We start from the raw sequence: 18,077 nt of genomic DNA, 5'->3' as shown, positions 1-18,077 counted from the left end.
GTAGCAAATGTACCACTCTACTTCAGGATGTTGATAGTGGGGGAGACTGTGTGTGTGTGTGTGTGCGGGGCATGGGGTTTATGGAAACTCTGTACTTTCTGCTCAATTTTGCAATGAATCTGAAATTCCTCTAAAAAATAAAGTCAGGAGGAAAAGGAGGCGGAGAAGGAGAAATAGAGAAGGAGGAGAAGGAAGAAGAAGAGGAAGATGAATGATGTGAATAAATCAGTGGGGGAAAAAAGACAAGTCTCCTGTGCTGAAGAATCCCAAATAATTGCATAGGCACCCCCACCCTCAGGAAGGTCGAGCGTAACTCCTTACTCCTTCAGTGTGGGCTATGCAGTGACTTCCTTCTAATGAGTACAGCATGGAAAGGGGTGGAAGGAGTCATTTGTGATGAGAAATCTGACAAACATGACCTCAGCCAGGCGATCAAGGTCAACATCAAAAAAGATTAAGTCATGTTGATAATATGTACCTTTTATATAATGTGGTGAAAATGATACTTTACCTCTGTGGTCTTTTTCCTAAAAACCCATAATCCTCCTAATCGTGAGAAAAACAGAGGAACATTCTACAGAACGCCTAACTCCTGTGCCTCAAAACTGTCAAGGTCATCAAAAACAAGGAAAGTCTAGGAAACTGTCATAGCCAAGAGGAGCCTAAGGATGTGACAACTAAATGGAATGTGGCATCCTAGAGGAGATCCTGGTATACAAAAAGGACACTTGATAAAAACTAAGGAAATCTGAAGTAAGAATGGACATTGGTTAATAATAATGTATCAATATTGGTTCATTAATTGTAACAAATGTACCATACCAGTGTATGGGGTACACAGGAACTCTCTGTACTATTTTTGCAATTTTTATGTAAATCTAAAGGTATTCTAAAAGAAAGTTTTATTTTTTTTTTTAACATATTGAACATACTTGCATGGTTTCTAAAGGCAAGTGGCCTTTAGAAATGTTGTGTCCGGGGCGCCTGGGTGGCGCAGTCGGCTAAGCATCCGACTTCAGCTCAGGTCACGATCTCGCGGTCCGTGAGTTCGAGCCCCGCGTCGGGCTCTGGGGCTGATGGCTCAGAGCCTGGAGCCTGCTTCTGATTCTGTGTCTCCCTCTCTCTCTGCCCCTCCCCTGTTCATGCTCTGTCTCTCTCTATCTCAAAAAAATAAATAAACGTTAAAAAAAAAATTTTTTTAGAAATGTTGTGTCCAAGTGAGCCCCATGGGCAGGCAAGACACTGTGCACCTGTGCTCAGTGGGAGCTGAGAGGAGGTAACAACACTGATCAATCAACAATCATCTCTCATTAGGCATCTTGTGTATTATTCCAGCATTCATTGTAGTGTTTAGTGTTTATCGTGGCCTAAACATTTACACACTGATTCCCTACAATTCTGTGCTGAGCAGGAGGATGTAGTATAGTGTTTACCTTAGTCTGTTTGAGCCACCATAACAAACACGATAAACCAGTGCCTTAAACATCAGAAATTCATTTCTCGTGGTTCCAGAGGCTGAAGTCCAAGATCAAGGTGCTGACAGGGTAGGTTTCGATCTGAGGCCTCTTTTCTTGGTTTGTAGTTTACCTCCGTCTTAGTGTGTGCTTACATGACCTCTTCCCTGTACACACAAAGAGGAGAGAGACAGACAGAGAAAGGCAGACAGAGACAGAAGAGTTCTCATGCATCTTCTATTAATAAGGGTGCTAATCCCATCATGGGGAAGGGCACTAATGCCATCATGAGGACCCCACCCTTATGACTTCATCTAAACCTTTGCCTCCCAAAGACCCCATCTCCAAATACCATCATTGGAGTTAGAGCTTCAACATAGACATTTTGGGAATGGGGGTAGACACAGCCTTTTAGTCCTCAACGGTGGGTGAGGCCCATGTCGGCTTTGTAGAGTCCAACTAACTACCTTGACTCAAATCCTGACATTACCCCTTACTAGCTCTGTGACCTTGAACAATTCACTCCATGCCTGGCTGTGCCTCTGTTTCCTCATCTGTAAAATGGGAGATATTAACAATACCTACCTTGTAGGTTGCTTTGAGGGTAAATGTCAGTATAAAATGTTTAGAACGGTGTTGGCATGTTAAGTATCAGCAAATGCTAGCTACTATCATTACTATGATGTAATTGATGAGCTCCTACTGGTATTTTTCTCAATATCTTATATATAAAAAATGTTCTGAAGTCAGATATGTTTGAGGGAGACTGCAACAATGGGGAGGCTTTTGAAAAAATATTTTGGGCGGGAAGGTCTGTCTCCAGTGTTCAACTTTCCCTGCAGATGCGCCCATCAAAGACACCCAGCCCAAGTGGCCATTTCCTTCCTTTGTTCCTTACCTCACTTGGACGGCTGGAATTTAATGTTCTTGGCACGTTCTGACTTTTAACTTAGAGGGAAAAGAATGAAGTCACGTGTTCAACTGTGTAATATTATTAACGTTCTCAGCTCCACCTCAGATTCTTTTTCAAAGGCAGAAAATTATAAATAAAAACACACATCTAATGAATCTAGCACTTAGTTATGCATTCAATCCCATTTGAATTCCAAGTTCAATTTTGATTTCTTAACCAATGCCTAACTCTATATCATAGTTAATGTTACTGGTTTTTTTCCTCCTCACCTAACTTGTGGTATAGCAGAGTTATTGACTGCCCTCATCCTTCCATTAGGCTAAAATAGCTTAACCCATCTTCCACCCTAAGTTTGTACACTCCCATTTTCCGTTTTCAACTTGCTACTCTTATTTTAATGCTTGGTATTGTATACAGACTGAACTTTAAAGTTTATTTATTTTATTTTAGAGGAAGAGAGAGAAGGAGAGAGAGAGTGTGCATGGGTGTGGGGTGGGGAGCAAGGGGGAGAGAGAGAGAGAGAGAGAGAGAGAGAGAGAGAGAGAGAGAATTCCAGGCAGCCTCCACACTTAACATGGAAGCCAACGCAGGGCTCGATCCCACGACCCTGGAATCATGACCTGAGGTGAAATCAAGAGTCCAGACACTCAACTGACTGAGCCATCCAGGTGGCCCCAGACTGTGCTTTTTTTTTTTTTTTAAGTTCATTTATTTTGAGAAACAGAGTGGGGGAAAGGCAGAGAAGAGAGAATCCCAAGCAGGCTCTGCACTGTCAGTGCAAAGCCTAACGCAGGGCTCAAACTCACAAACCATGAGATCATGACCTGAGCCAAAGTCGGATGCTTCACTGACAGAGCCAACAAGGTGCCCCATCAGACTGCACTTTTTAAAAAAAGTTTTTAATTGTGGTAAAAATGCACATAACATAAAACTTATCATCTTAAGCATGTAAATGCATGGTTCAGCCTGGATTGCATGTTTTTGCTTTTTAAGTCCTCAGATGCCTGGTAACACCTCCAGAAGGAAGCTGTGGAGAGTTTTTCTTTGCTTCCTTTTTTTTTTTAATGGTCCACCTCTATTCAACAGGAAAAGGTTTGGTTTTCTAAGAAAATCTTAGTAATCTGGATAATGGTAATTGCTCTCATAAACCTTTCTAAATAGCTGATAGTACTTTCTGTTTCCCTGATACCTTATCTCTTGAATAAAAAGATAAACATCACTTTTTTGGCCTTCTGGTAAGGGAAAAAACAGGACAGATGAATGTGGTTCCTGTCTGGCCACAAAAAAGGGAACCAGGTATGGAGTCAGTGAAGTGCAGTGTCCCAGGGCATGCTGGGAAGCAGAAGCAGGGAGGCCCTGGACCATGGCTGATAGAGAGCCTGTTGCCCTGGTCTCCTCTCGAGAGTTCTATGCTCGGCTCAGCTAGACATTGTTACTCACACTTCACCCTGTCTGTGAAGGGTCTACAGTCAAGTCAGGAAGGTGAGGTGCATGTATATAAATGTAGTAAAAAGGCAGCTCAAGGCCATCTTTAAGAGGCAAATGAATGGTACAGATAGTAAATGCAGAAACTCTGTGGATTGGAGGGTTAGAGGAAGCTTCTTAGGAGAAGTGGGATTCCTGAGTTACCTTGAAAGATGGGTAGGTTGTTGGAGAAACAGGTGAATTAAGGTCCTGTTGCTAGAGGAAAGTATATAAACAAAGGAGAAAAGAACATGGAGTATTGAGAAGACCTTTATCTCCCCAAACCATTTACTATTGATTTCCATCTTTTCCTCAACTTAAGTTGGTTGGATTGGCTTTTGCCATTTGCAAAGGCTGTTTTTTCTTTCCACCTCTCCTTGAATCCCTAAGACAACCTCCAGCGTTTACCTTTTTATATTTCTGTGGACGAAAAACAGATTTGTCTTTTCCCCTTTTTGAATGTTGGCTTCCTGAGGGTAGAGGAATACAAGGAGATACTCTTTGCCTGAACCCAGCCATGTACCCACCATGTGCCCAAGATTAGACTTCTCTCCTGGCAAGAGATGCCTGTGAGTAGTATTGAGGAGTGATCGTACTTTCAGATACTCCTGTGGTGCCTATGACTAGCTAACCTTGGGGAAGGTCTCCTCCATCACTGACTTCGAGCTTTTCCAAACAGAGATCACGTGTAGAGTTTTCATGACTGTGTTTATTCAACAGCATCACTGACCAGTCTGGTCTCAGAGTCAGGACTGGCTCAAGTCTGGACCCTGGAGGCATTGATCAACTTTGTGGTCTCTCCTTGACCCTTTTGGGTCTCAGTCTGGTTAGTCAACGTATCCTGGTCACGTGGGTCAGCCAAAAAGAAAGGGCTTCTGGGCAGAATGCCATTAGGAAGGTTGTCCCTCAGGAAACAACACACCCTTTTATTTATGGTCTTTTCCTAATCCCCCATCAAATCAGATTTTGCTTTCTCACACTACTGAGGTGAAAGAGACAAAGACTCGTGTTTAATATGCAAAAGCAGTAGCTCACATCCAAATTGCTATTATTCCTGTAAAAAGGCTTCTTTCAGTGCTTTAAAATCCTTTAGCTATTTACTTGCGTTGCATGGGTTACATTTACCTATTTTGTTGTTGTTGTTGCAAGTTTTGTATAGCATAATCACAAGGGAAGGGAAACAGTTCTAGACTATTTCTTTTGCTAGCCAGCCATCCCATTGAATTTTTATTTTAAAAAGAAGGAGAAAGGGAAGAAGAAGAAGAAGAGGAAAATTCTACCTTGATTTCATGTAAAGGAATTGCATAATATTTGAATTAAAAATAATTATATTTCATCATACTTTTTATCGTATTTGCCAAGACAGATGATGAAGTCATTGACACATGCAAGTATAAAAGCACAATATGCCTTCAATTTCTTTTGATTTCCTCCTCTACAGAATGAAAGGTTTGCCCTGAATAGATTATTTTTAAGTTTCCTTCTAGGTTAATATTTATGATTCTACAAGAAGATATAATGTTGTTTTTGTTAGACATTCAAGATGGTAACATCATTAAAAAAACAAAAACAAAAACAAAAACTAGGAGAGACCAAAATTTGGCCTGGAGTAGATTGGTGACCACAACTTGAGACCGCCCAGTTCTTTTTTTTTTTTTTTTTAACGTTTATTTATTTTTGAGACAGAGAGAGACAGAGCATGAACGGGGGAGGGTCAGAGAGAGGGAGACACAGAATCTGAAACAGGCTCCAGGCTCTGAGCTGTCAGCACAGAGCCCGACGTGGGGCTCGAACTCACGGACCACGAGATCATGACCTGAGCCGAAGTCGGCCACTTAACCGACTGAGCCAAAGTCGGCCACTTAACCGACTGAGCCACCCAGGTGCCCCGAGACCGCCCAGTACTAAGAGTGGTTGGCATTAGCATGGACCGAAGGAAGAGTCAGCAGCCCTTCCACGGAGTCCTTCCACCTGAAGTTTAGCATTTGCGGCCAAGGGTTGCAAACTCAAATGCCTCCTGGGTTTTGAGGCAGGTAATGAAAGTGTGTGAAGTGGTGGAGTGTGAGTCCAAGGTGAACGGTCAGAGCCCCGGCCCCTACCTAAGAGTATGTAAATAAATCAATAAATCAATAAATCCTATAAGGCTTTGTTGGTCAAAGCACACAAACGAATCTGTGGCTCTATCTGGCCCATAAGCCACTAGCCTCCCACTCTTAAATTCTAATTTAGCCAATCTTTTTATTTATTTTTTAATTTTTTAATTTATTTTTGAGAGAGACAGAGATAGAATGCGAGTGGGCTAGGGGCAGAGAGAGAGAGAGACACAGAAGCGGAAGCAGCCTCCAGGCTCTGAGCTATCAGCAAAGAGCCCGACATGGGGCTGGAACTCACGAACTGCGAGATCATGACCTGAGCCGAAGTTGGACGCTCAACCAACTGAGCCACCCAGGCACCCCTCTTTATTTTTTAAGTAAAACGTGACGCCAAGAGAGGGGCAGTAATTTGCTGGAAGTCACACGCTGTTTAATGCTACAACAAGGATGGGAAGCCAAGTTTGATTCCCAAGTCAGTGTTCTTCCGCCTGATTCTCCCCTAGCTTGGATCTGCTCCAGCCAAGCAAGTCTACTGATTGTCCAAACACAGAATGGATTGTGGTCTTGCTGCCCTTATCTGAAAATTTGTTATAATAATACCTACTTCATAAAGGTAAAAGGAGATCTACATTAAAGTCACTTTTTAAAAATGCAGGCATGCTATTAGCCATTATTAAATCACGAACAGCACCATTCAGGAGCTACATAGATCATTTTAAATTGTCTAGTAGCCATGTTAACATAAGTAAAGCAGATACATAAAAATTTGTAATACATATAAAAATTATTGAGAAATTTACCTTCTTGTTTCATACAAATCTTCAAAATCTGGTACGTATTTTATGCTTACAGCACATCTTGATTTGGACAATCACATTTTAAGTGCCCAATAGCTACTGTGGCTACCATATTGGACAGTGAAGTTCTGGAAGGTTCCTTTTTGTTCCATTCTCCCTCTGCTCACAGCCAACCAAAGAAGAGCAAAAGTCCCCAGAGGTTTGCTTCTTTCAAGCCTCCTATTGCTGGTTAATTAAATCTCTAAGCAACGCTGAGTCACTTGCAACTGCAGAAGACAATTTAAGAATCTGTCTCAAAGCCAAGAACATAGCTCCCCCTGTACAAGGAGGGGAGGGCAAGTCCTTTGGGCTAGATGCCTTGAAGGAGGAAGTCTGCATTGAATCAGGTGCTCCTGTGGGAGAGGGGAAGATAAGTCTTTACAAGGAGAGAGGAAAGCAGAGAAGAAAAAGGGTCTTATTAGGGTCACTGTTTCCTTCCAGGCTGCTGTAAAGGAGAGTCTATAGTGTTTCACTCAATCCTCACCACTGGTCCGTGAGGTGAATACTATGTTATTCCCATTTTATAGAGGAGGAAACTGAATCATAGAAAAGGTCATGTAGCTTGCCTGAGGTCGGGTAGCTAGTAATCAGTAGAGCTTGTGCTCAGTCCCTAGTTCTTAACCATTAAGCTGTACTTAGGGTGTTGTCACACCATCTCCAAATCCACATGGGTCACATGAATATTTACATGTTCAAAAAATGTGCGTGGGTGTTTGGTGTTTACATATAATTTATTATTGTCTGCACGACTGAATGGTCTATTTTCAGGCAAATGCCAATCTAAAACAGGGCACTACTTCCTCATAAAAGTGGTAGTTTCTTAATTTTTCTCTTTGCTAATCCTTTTCCCTCACCCACTGTTTCTGGCGGACTCCTGGGAGCAGAACTGTATGAGGGGGCGAAACAGAGCTAAGAAGAAGGAGGTGAATGCTAGAAATCAGCAGGGCTGGCTATCAGCCAAGGAGCTGGCTTATCTGTAGCATCTGGTTTGAGGTGGGAGAGGAGGGAAATATCAAAATTCTTGTTTGTCCATTAATTTTTCCTCCTGTGATACCTACTGTTAGAATGGACACTGATACTTGAAATCATGCAGTGTCTACGATCCACAGGTGGCTTCAGCTGAGATTATACTTGGTTATTTCTCAATACAGATGGTCCTTGACTTAAGATGGTTCAACTTAGGGCCGTCTGGGAGGCTCAGGTGGTTGTGTGTTTGACTCTTGGTTTCGGCTCAGGTCATGATCTCACAGATCATGAGCTTGAGCCCTGCATCGGGCTCTGTGTTGACAGAGTAGAGCCTGCTTGGGATTCTCTCTCTCTCCCTCTCTCTCTCTCTCTGCCCCTCCTCACTCATGCTCTCTTGCGTGCATGCTCTTTCTCTCAAATAAACTGTAAAAAGAAAAAAAAGATGGTTCACCTTAGGATTTTTCTACTCTATGATAATGAGAAAGTGATAAGCATTCAGTAGAAATCATACTTTGAATTTTGATCTTTTCCCCAGTCTAGCGATATTCAGTATGATACTCTCTTGTGATGCTAACATCAGCCACAATCACGGAAGTAAACAACCGATACACTTACAACCATTTTGTACCCACACAACCATGCTGTTCTTCACTTTCAGTACACTATTCAATCAGTTACATGAAACATTAAATACTTTATTATAAAATAGGCTTTGTGTTAGATGATGTTGCCCAATTGTAGGCTAATGGAAGCGTTCTGGGCATGTTTAAGGTAGGCTAGGCTAAGTGATGATGTCCAGTAGGTTAGGTGCATTAAATGTTTTCAACTTACGATGTTCTCAACTTACAATGGGTTTATTGAGGCGTAACCCCATCCTAAGTCAAGGAAGATTTTTATTCTCCAAGATGGTGGCCAGAACTAGTACAAAGAAAGAAGCCATTCACAGACTCAGCCTGGGGGTGTCCTGAAGCAAAATGAGAATGAGTTGGGTGTTATTTACAGCTTCAGACTCCACAGGATGAAAGACTACATGGCAAGTTAGCAACAGAAACACCCAGGACACCCCCAGATTGGGTGCGGTCCGTGAATGGCTCATTTCTTTGGGCGCCTTCATAGTGTTCTCTTCACCTCTCGGTTATGTACTTATTGAAACCCCTGGCATATGGCTGGTTTCCAATACCTTTGAACCACAACACTCAGAGCCCACTAGTGGAATCATTTTATAAAAATTAATAGCTGTTGGGGCGCCTGGGTGGCGCAGTCGGTTAAGCGTCCGACTTCAGCCAGGTCACGATCTCGCGGTCCGTGAGTTCGAGCCCCGCATCAGGCTCTGGGCTGATGGCTCGGAGCCTGGAGCCTGTTTCCGATTCTGCGTCTTCCTCTCTCTCTGCCCCTCCCCCGTTCATGCTCTGTCTCTCTCTGTCCCAAAAATAAATTAAAAACGTTGAAAAAAAAAAATTAAAAAAAAAAAAATTAATAGCTGTCACTCATATATTTCTTTATAGAGCATTTTCATAAATCTTATTTGTGTAATTGTCACAAATTCTCTGATTATGAAGCAGGAAAGGAAAATCTTACATTTTCCTGGAAAAAAGTAAATAAACAAACTGAAGTTCAAAGGGCTTAAGTAAATGGCCCAAGGTTCGTGCAGTTATTAAGTGGAAGGTCTGTCTCTTGAATTCAGGTTTCAGGTTCCAAATCTCAAGTGTTATGTATTGCCTGAGGGAGAAGCTGGAAAGCTGGAAACCACCTCTTGTTTGCCACCTGCCCGGTCAAGCCAGAGATGGACAGAGCTGCCTTTTAGAGATACCTTAACAGAGCTACCCCTCTCTAAGTGAATCTCACTTCCAGCCCAGTAACAAGCCACTCCACTGGTTCAGCACCCATGACTGAGGACCATCTTGGTTCCAGGTGCTGTGCTAAGTGCTGGGGATGTAAAGAGTAATAAGGCAGGTGAGGAGCCCACATGGCAGTAGGGGTTCCTGGATTCTCTGCTGCACATCTGACACGGAGATGGGGGAAGTGGGTGTGATCTTGGAAACAGGGAAAGAGGCATCAATGATCAGAATAAAGGCAAAATGTCGACAAGAGCCCCAAAGCAAGAAAAGTCATAATGTGAATAACAAAGAGACAACAGCAAAGAAACTGAAACTGACTTCTTTCTGAGCTGCCCCTCTCCCCACTCCTGTTCCCAATATCCCCTGTTAGAATGTCTTGTGGGTAGAAAGCTCTTGGTAAAGATTGGCCATATCTTGTGCTGGTTGGCCCCAAGAGCAACGGGGGAGATTTCCCCTTTGAGGGCTTCCTCCTCACCTGGACAGGTAGGGGATTCCTGCCGGGGTGTTGAGGTGGGATCTGCTTCTGAAAATGGACAGGAGTTGTTTGTTTGTTTGTTTGTTTTTTAATTTTTATTTTGAGAGAGAGGGCAGGAGGAGCGGAAAGAGAGGGAGAGACAGAGAATCCCAAGTAGACTCTGCACTGCCAGTGCAAAGCCCAATGTGGGGCTCGAACTCACGAACTGTGAGATCATTATATGAGCTGAAATCAAGAGTCGGACGCTTAACTGACTGAGCCACCCAGGTGCCCCCTGGAGTTTATTTTTTAGCAGGGAAGAAGCCAACGAAACTCTCCCCACTGCCTGTTGCTGCCCCACCCAGCTTCCCTGCTACCACCACCTCTGAGTGGATACCAATCCTCAGTGACCCACCCTCCAGGACCCCTGACCAACAACCTGGCAGCTGTTCTTCCTGCGGAAAATTCAGTTTCCTTCAACTCCTGAAGGTCAGCTGCATGACTGAACAGTTGCTGCCAGGGATGCTCGCAAAAGTTTGGTTTTCCATCTTCACAGAGGGCATTGGTGTTGAAAGAAGCCAGGCCTCCCTCCTGACAAGACAAGTGATGCTGACATTGCCTGACCACCAGGCACTGCTGGGCATAAATTAATCCTCACCAGAAGCTTAAAGAAAGCTATAATGATCTCTACTACAGAGATGGGGAAACTGAGGCTCAGAGAGAAGAAGTGTTTTCCACAAAGTCACACAGCCAGCAAGTGACTGGGCCTGAGTTTCCTCACTGACCTGTCTGGCTTCAAAGCCCATACCTTTCCCACCATATTGCTTGCCCCTTGGTATTCTGGGCACCATACAGATAACAACTTAATATTCTGGTGCACCAGTGCCAGAGGACAATTGTGGCTGGTTTGTTACCCCTCCTGTCTTGGGAAAACAAATCTGCTCAGCCTGTAGTGTTTTCCTAGTGGGAATAACTCACTAACCACAGGGCTGAGGTTGATAGGATATTTTGAAACAAACAAAATTTTCAACATTTCCTTTCTCTCCTACCCCAAGTTAGATGTCGAAGATGTTCCAGCTCCTCTGCTCGTTGTCAGACCCAATGGTTCCTGGAGTTTACCTCCTCCTCCTTTGCTCTGTCTCCCCACCAACCAGTTTCACTTCCAAGAGTTCATCAGAAACAGTGAGTGGGTGAAAAGGAATAGCAAAGAGAGAAATTAAGAAAATACCACTTTATTGGGGAGCACTGGTACTGTTTTAGATGGAAGTTTGCCCAAAAATAGACCATTCAGTCATGCAGATAATAATAGTGTTACTTAGGACTTGGTTTTGCCAATGGGCCAGGCACGATTTCAAGTGATTTGCAAATATGAACTCATTTAACCTTTACAAGAACCCCACCAGATAGGTTTATGACTAGCCTCATTTTCTGTAAGGGGACACCAAAGCACAGGAAGTTTGAGCACAAGAAGGTGAGCCGTGAGCTGAACCCAGGGAGTCCTGCACCGAAGCGGACTGGGCAAGCCACTAACCCTGGGGACAGCCTCTGGGACCAGGATGGACTCTGCCCAGAAAGAGGGGCAGCATGCCGAGTGACCTTTCACTGGTCACCACCTCTTCTCCAACTTGCTCTCCAGGATTACCAGGTCATTAGTGGTTTTTCCAAGGGTTCAGGAAGAAGGAGACTTTCAATTTTTTATTCTATTTTGTTATAAGGACAACTTTAAAAAAAAGGTGAAAATCATGACGAGATATAAAACAAACACATGTTCGAGGTTGTTTAAGGAGTGCCTGGGTGGCTCAGTCAGTTAAGCATCTGACTTCAGGCCCGGTCATGATCTCACAGTTTGTGAGTTCGAGCTCTGCGTCTCGGGCTCTGCACTGACAGCTCAGAGCCTAGAGCCTGCTTCAAGTTCTGTGTCTCCCTCTCTCTCTGCCCCTGCCCCACACACTCTCTCTCTCACTCACTCACTCTCTCTCAAAAATAAACATTAAAAAAATTTTTTTTAAGATTGTTTAAACTTATTATTAATGAGAGGACTAGGCAGATGTTACAGTTGGTTCAAAGGAATCCAAAGGACAGCAGATTTATAGATCAGGAATATTGAAAAGAATTTGTAAATGGGTGCAAAACTGGCTTTTCTAGGGTAGAGAGAGGGGGACGTCGTCCCTCCACTAGACGGAATTCACTTCTGTGTCTATGGACAAACATTATTTTGCTTTGCTATCAGTACTCTTTACAGAATTGTAAAATAAATCAAAGGCAATGAAAGGCTAGAATCAGATCATCCTAAAGGGTAGGCTCTAAGCAGAGCATAGCTTTCTATTGGAGACATTTAATAATTTTTTTTCTTATTCCTAATTTCCTTACATTCTGCATTGCTACGATCTTTACAACATGTATATGTCACTGTATTATTTGAGTAATTATGTTAACTCTGCTTTTTTTAAATTTTTTTTAAATTTATTTTTGATAGAGAGAGACAGAGCACAAGTCAGGGAGGGGCAGAGAGAGAAGAGACACAGAATCTGAAGCAGGCTCCAGGCTCTGAGCTGCCAGCACAAAGCCCGACGCAGGGCTCAAACTCACAGACTGCGAGACCATGACCTGAGCCGAAGTCGGCCGCTTAACCGACTGAGCCACCCAGGCGCCCCGCTTTTTAAAAAAAGAATACAAACCTAACACCCTCTTCATTCTCTTACCTTTTCTCTACCCCCAATACTTCTTTCTTTTCCTCATTGCACTGATACTAAATGTATTTAATTTATGTTCTGTTTCGATAATTCCAGTATCTGAAGTCTTTGTGACCCGATTCTTCTGTTTGTTGTTTCTGTTGACTCTCACTCATGGCACTTTGTTTCCTTGTGTGTTTCATAATTTGTTTTTGAAAACCGTGGGCTTATATTTATTGGATCTTTATCTGATGGAATTTTTCAAGGCCTGGCCAAGGGTGGTGTCTTCCTCCAGAGAGGATCTATATTTGCGTTTTCTAAGCACTCAGAATCACGGCCTACCCAGGATCAATTTAAATGTAATTCTCAATTGGAGGTCTTCAGAATAGGCAAGTAGAGTGAATTTGGACCCAAAACCTGAGTTGAGGGCTGGTTTGTGATGCCTCACAGCTCAAGGAAACATTTTTTCTCTCAAACTGAGAGTAAAAGCCAAGACAAGTGATTCTTTGGTCTGTCCCTTTGGAGGGTACCCCACTCGCACTGCGGCTCTGCCCTTCAGAAGCCCAGCTTTGAGCTGCAGTCTCTGATCTGATCCTTCAGCTTGTGTGGGCTCTGTGGTTTCCAGAAACTGAGAGATTTCCCTCAGAGTGCTTTTGCCTTTCGTACTCGCTTACGTCTCTAAACTTGCTATTGCTTTGATTTTTTTGCCTTTTAGTTTTTCCTTTTCTGTGTGTGCACACACCCACGCAAGCACACACAGGAATGTCAGCTCGGCAGTACGTTTTAATAGTTTAAAAAATGTTTTTAGTATTTTTAGATATTTCAGGTATTTGGTAGTGATGGGATTTTTAAGAATAGCTGGCCTACCATATTGCAGGAAGTAGAAGTTACCCGTTATTTCTAAAGTAGTGGCATAGGGTAATGAACCTGGGATCTGGGCTAATTTATTCAAAATGGCTCCCATGTGCCAGACACTGCACTAGAGACCAGTGAACAAAGTTCTGACCTTGCCTTCAGGGTCCTGCCTGGTCCCATCTTCTTCATGAAGTCACAACTAGATTGAATTTGGGCTAAGCTGATTATCAACTGTATTAACTTAAATGCATTTCTTAACCTATAAAAAAGGAGATAGGGGTGCCTGGTTGGCTTGGTCTGTTGAGCATCCGACTTCGGCTCAGGTCATGATCTCGAGGTCCGTGAGTTCGGGCCCCGCGTCGGCCTCTGTGCTGACAGCTCAGAGCCTGGAGCCTGCTTCGGCTTCTGTGTCTCCTGCTCTCTCTGCCCCTCCCCCGCTTACACTCTGTCTCTCTCCAAAATAAATAAACATTAAAAAATATTAAAAAAAAAAAAAAAAAGGAGATAGCTACCTCATGGGCAGTGCTGAAGACTAGGTGAACTTAACCTATAAACATCAATTAGGATGATTTCTGACGAAAATATATCACATGACTTTTCCTAAACCAGCCATTGTCAAGGGAAATAGAAATATCATAATTGGCTTAGACCAATTAATACCTACCTTTGGAATTGGAGACAGGTCACTTTCCTCTGACCCTCAAAGAATTGATGAACAAAACTGAGGATCTGTTAGCAAGGATGAAAGAGAAATGGAAGTTGAGAGTTGAAGAGGTTCTGTTAGCAAGGATGAAAGAGAAATGAAGTTCCCACTACAGTCCGCGAATGCCCAGGACAATGGCAACCAGCCAGCAGTTATATGTCCAAAAAATGTTAGTTACTAGTTCTCTCAACTACAACCAAAACTAATCTATACAAACTGGCTTGAGGTCAACCCCTTAATACAACTATTCACCTGGAAATCAAACCATCTGACAGGTGCCAATGAAAATTTTTTCAAAAGCTCGAGCCTGACCGCCTCCCATGGTGGATGCCAGCTCTTCACACCTTGCTCCGCGCTGCACAGCACATCGCCAGGCAGGTGTTCTTGTGCTGATTCGTTGCTGCTCCTGCTGTCCTCTGTGTTGGTGGACCCCCTGAACTTCTGGACAGCTTTCATGCCACAACTGGCAAAGAAAGTCTCCTCTGGGATGGAGGCCCCGCCGCACACACCCCCGTGCCTGGGAGAAGTGACTTCCAGCTGCGTCCCTTTCACTCCAAATAAATATGTAAGAAAGTAAAACACAAGAGAGACAGACAAAAAGCAGGCTTGGAAAGACAGAATAAGGAAAACGTACTTTCACAAAAGCAAGAGAGAAGAAAAGGAGGCAGAGGGAAAAACATCTCTCTGTGTCCACTTGAGCTCTGGGAAAACCAGATTTTTTAAACTATTCTTTTAGATTTAAGGATTTATTACTATTCCTTCCCTTCCTAATAGCCCTCTTTTCAGCAGTTTCTTTATTCATCTGGAAGCAGGGAGGATGGACAAAGGATCTTTCCTCCTCAAGAAACACCCCCTCCTTCCTTGTCTCCACACCCCTGTCCTAGGAATCCATGATTCCAGGAAACGTTTTCAGATAAGACAATTCCGGTTACTGGAAAAAAGGCTTTCCTCTATGGGTTTATAATGGCCTGGTCTCTGACTCACAAATAAAAGAGATTTACTGAGATAGTAACACCTTTTATGTAGTCTCAAGTCACTTCATCTCTCCCAGATTCAGACTCCTCAGTCACACAGTGATGAAAGGTAGAATGGGTTAGTGTTTTCCAAACTGTGTACGTGTGCATGTATGTAAGTGTGAATGCATGCATGCATGTGTGTGTGGGTACATATTGACATAACAGAACATCTTTTTGGATGATGACATCTTGTGTGAAACGCCATCATAAAAAACAGATAAAAACATATGTGCTTTGGTTGAAGGGAGGGTGGAAGGGATAAGGGTGGAAGAGGAGAAGAAGGGGGTCCTTAGAGGTCCCACCCTTGGGCCCGGCATCCCCTTGAAGTACTGCCCCAGGTGAGACCTTCCTGGGGCTATTAGACAACCTCTGGCCTAGCTGTTTTTTCTCTATGGTCCCTTCTGATCTAAAATCCTCCCTCCCTCCCTTTCTTCCCTCCCTCCCTCCTTCCTTTCTTCCTTCCCTCCCTCCTTTCCCTTCCACCCTCCCACCTTCCTTCCTTCCTTCCTTCCTTCCTTCCTTCCTTCCTTCCTCCCTTCCCTCCCTCCTTCCTTCCCTCCCGCCTGCCTTTCTTCCTTCCTTCCCTCCCTCCTTCCTTCCCTCCTTCCTTCCTTCCTTCCTTCCTTCCTTCCTTCCTTCCTTCCTTCCTCCCTCCCTTTCCTTCTTCCTCCCTTTTTCTTTCTTTCTTTCTTTCTTTCTTTCTTTCTTTCTTTCTTTCTTTCTTTCTTTCTTAAAAAGTCTGATTATTCCCTTATAGATCACACAATAGCACAGCACACATTTCATAGATATAAAGCAGGTTAAAATGTACTATTCCCTTCCTAACCTCATTTCTCTCTCTCTGGTAACTTTGAACAAAAATTGATAGAGGGATATATATATGATTATATATATATATATATATATAATCATATATATAAGTATATATTTATAATATAAAAATACATATATATATACCATAAATATATATATATATATATATGATATGGAATATATATACAGAATAATATAACTAACACTTACCATCCATAATCAGAAAATTGTAATTTGACATAAAGACTTTTTTAAAGCAAAGAAATAAAACCTGGCAGACAAAGTTGAAGTTTTCTTTGTCTTCCCAATCCTGTTTTCTTCGTTCTCTCCTCAGGTAAACACTATCATGACTAAATTATGGCCCTCCAAAGGTATCCATGTGCCAAACTGTGGGTATGTTACCTTACATGGCAAATGGGAATTTGCAGATATAATTACATTAAGGATTTTGAGATGGAGAGATTGTTCTGGATTACCCACCTGAGCCCAATGTAATCACCCGTGTCTTTATTAGAGCCCAGTGTAATCACCAGAGGATCAGAGAGAAGACGTGATAATGGAAACAGAGGTTGGTGGGATGTGGCCAAGAGCCAAGGAATATGGGCAGCCTCTAGAAGCTGGAACAGGCAAGGATTCTCTCCCAGAGCCTCCAGAAGGAACACAGCCTTGCTGACCCATTGTAGACTTCTGACCTTGGGAACTGTAAGATGATAGAGTGGTGTTTTTGAAAGTTATTAAGTTTATGCCAATTAGAGCAACAATAGAAAACTATTACAGTGAGTTAGGTTTCCATCTGGTCCATGTTTTTGTACTTGGATTAGATAGATGATTGATTGATTGATTGATTGATAGATAATAGAGAAAGTAATTTTGTTTTAGGTTTTTTCTATACTCAATGTTTTTGAGAATCTATGCATTTGATACGTAAACATTTAGTTCATCCAGTTCAACTGCTATTTAGTATTTTGTAATGAATATATCACAGTTTATTTATGTAGTTCTCTAAAATGGGAATTAGGATTTTTTTTATTTTTCACAGCAATAAACTTCCTTGTGCATATTTCCTTACACACATACCTCCTTGTACACATATGCCAAAGGTCTACTAGAATATGTGTCTAGAATTTGTGATTCTGTCTTTAACCCGGCCTCCGATTTTAAAGTTATTAGCATATGTGCCCAGACTATTGACAGGGGCTCTCTGGGGAAGGGAATAGGATTTGAGGAAAGAATGGGGAGGAAAACCTTCACATTCACCTTAATGTTTTGATGTTTGAATTTTTTACAGGCATATATTACTATAGTGAGAAAAAAAAAACCTAAGTATTTAGGACTTAAAACAGAGGTTGAAAACCAGAGGTCCTTAGACTAGATACAGCTGGCAGACATGTTTTGCTTGACCCACACAAGTTTTTTAAAATATTGAAATATTCACTTATACTAAACAATAGGGTATTTCGTATAACTATCCAAAATTTCAACTTCTCTTGAAAAATTGGAAGAGTTGGAAATATCGGGCCTGCATTTTCACATGGCAACAATTGTCAGCAGCAAAGTCGAGCTGATTCCCCGAGTGAAATAAGTGTTCTCTCGTTTTGCCACAGTCCTCAGTCGCCTCTATTGCCTTACACCTGCCCATATTACTCATGTATTTTATCTCCTGGACTTCTGTAGGCTTTTGAGTTTGCCACCCTAGCTAGAGTTGCCAGATAAAAACCAGAACTTCCAGTTAAATTGGAACTTCAAATAAACAACAAATACTTTTTTTAGCATAAGTATGTCCCAAATATTGCTAAGCTCCCTGTATTTTTATTTGCTAAATCTATCGACTCTAACCCCAGGTTTCCAGCTCTTGGTAGCCTGGCCTCCCCCATTCCAACTTAATCTCTTACTGATTTTCTTTATGCTCTGGCCAAACCAGACTGCTCACCAGTTTCCTGAACATGTTGTTTGCAATCTTCTTCTGACTTGGAGATCCCACCCCTGTTTCTCTCCAGTCA

At 42.5% G+C, this 18,077-nt stretch overlaps 2 long non-coding RNA genes across 3 annotated transcripts in view; one reads left to right on the top strand and one right to left on the bottom strand.

The window, feature by feature from the left end:
* Nucleotides 1-18,077, top strand: part of LOC131495346 (uncharacterized) — a 59,919-nt gene that overhangs the window by 14,978 nt on the left and 26,864 nt on the right. The gene's annotated exons all lie outside the window — the stretch shown is intronic.
* Nucleotides 1,320-11,264, bottom strand: LOC131495348 (uncharacterized). Of its 2 annotated transcripts, none has more exons than XR_009253909.1 (2): nucleotides 11,068-11,264; nucleotides 1,320-1,621 (listed from the first exon to the last, which is right to left on the bottom strand). It is a non-coding gene; the product is annotated as an uncharacterized LOC131495348 (long non-coding RNA). The 2 variants fall into 2 exon arrangements; XR_009253910.1 differs by lacking the exon at nucleotides 11,068-11,264 and adding an exon at nucleotides 6,725-6,955.

Source organism: Neofelis nebulosa, chromosome 15, assembly GCF_028018385.1.
Source record: "Neofelis nebulosa isolate mNeoNeb1 chromosome 15, mNeoNeb1.pri, whole genome shotgun sequence".
In the NCBI taxonomy this organism is placed as follows: domain Eukaryota; kingdom Metazoa; phylum Chordata; class Mammalia; order Carnivora; family Felidae; genus Neofelis; species Neofelis nebulosa.
The sequence above is the reverse complement of the archived record's forward strand: the minus strand, read 5'-3'. Positions and strand labels throughout refer to the sequence as shown.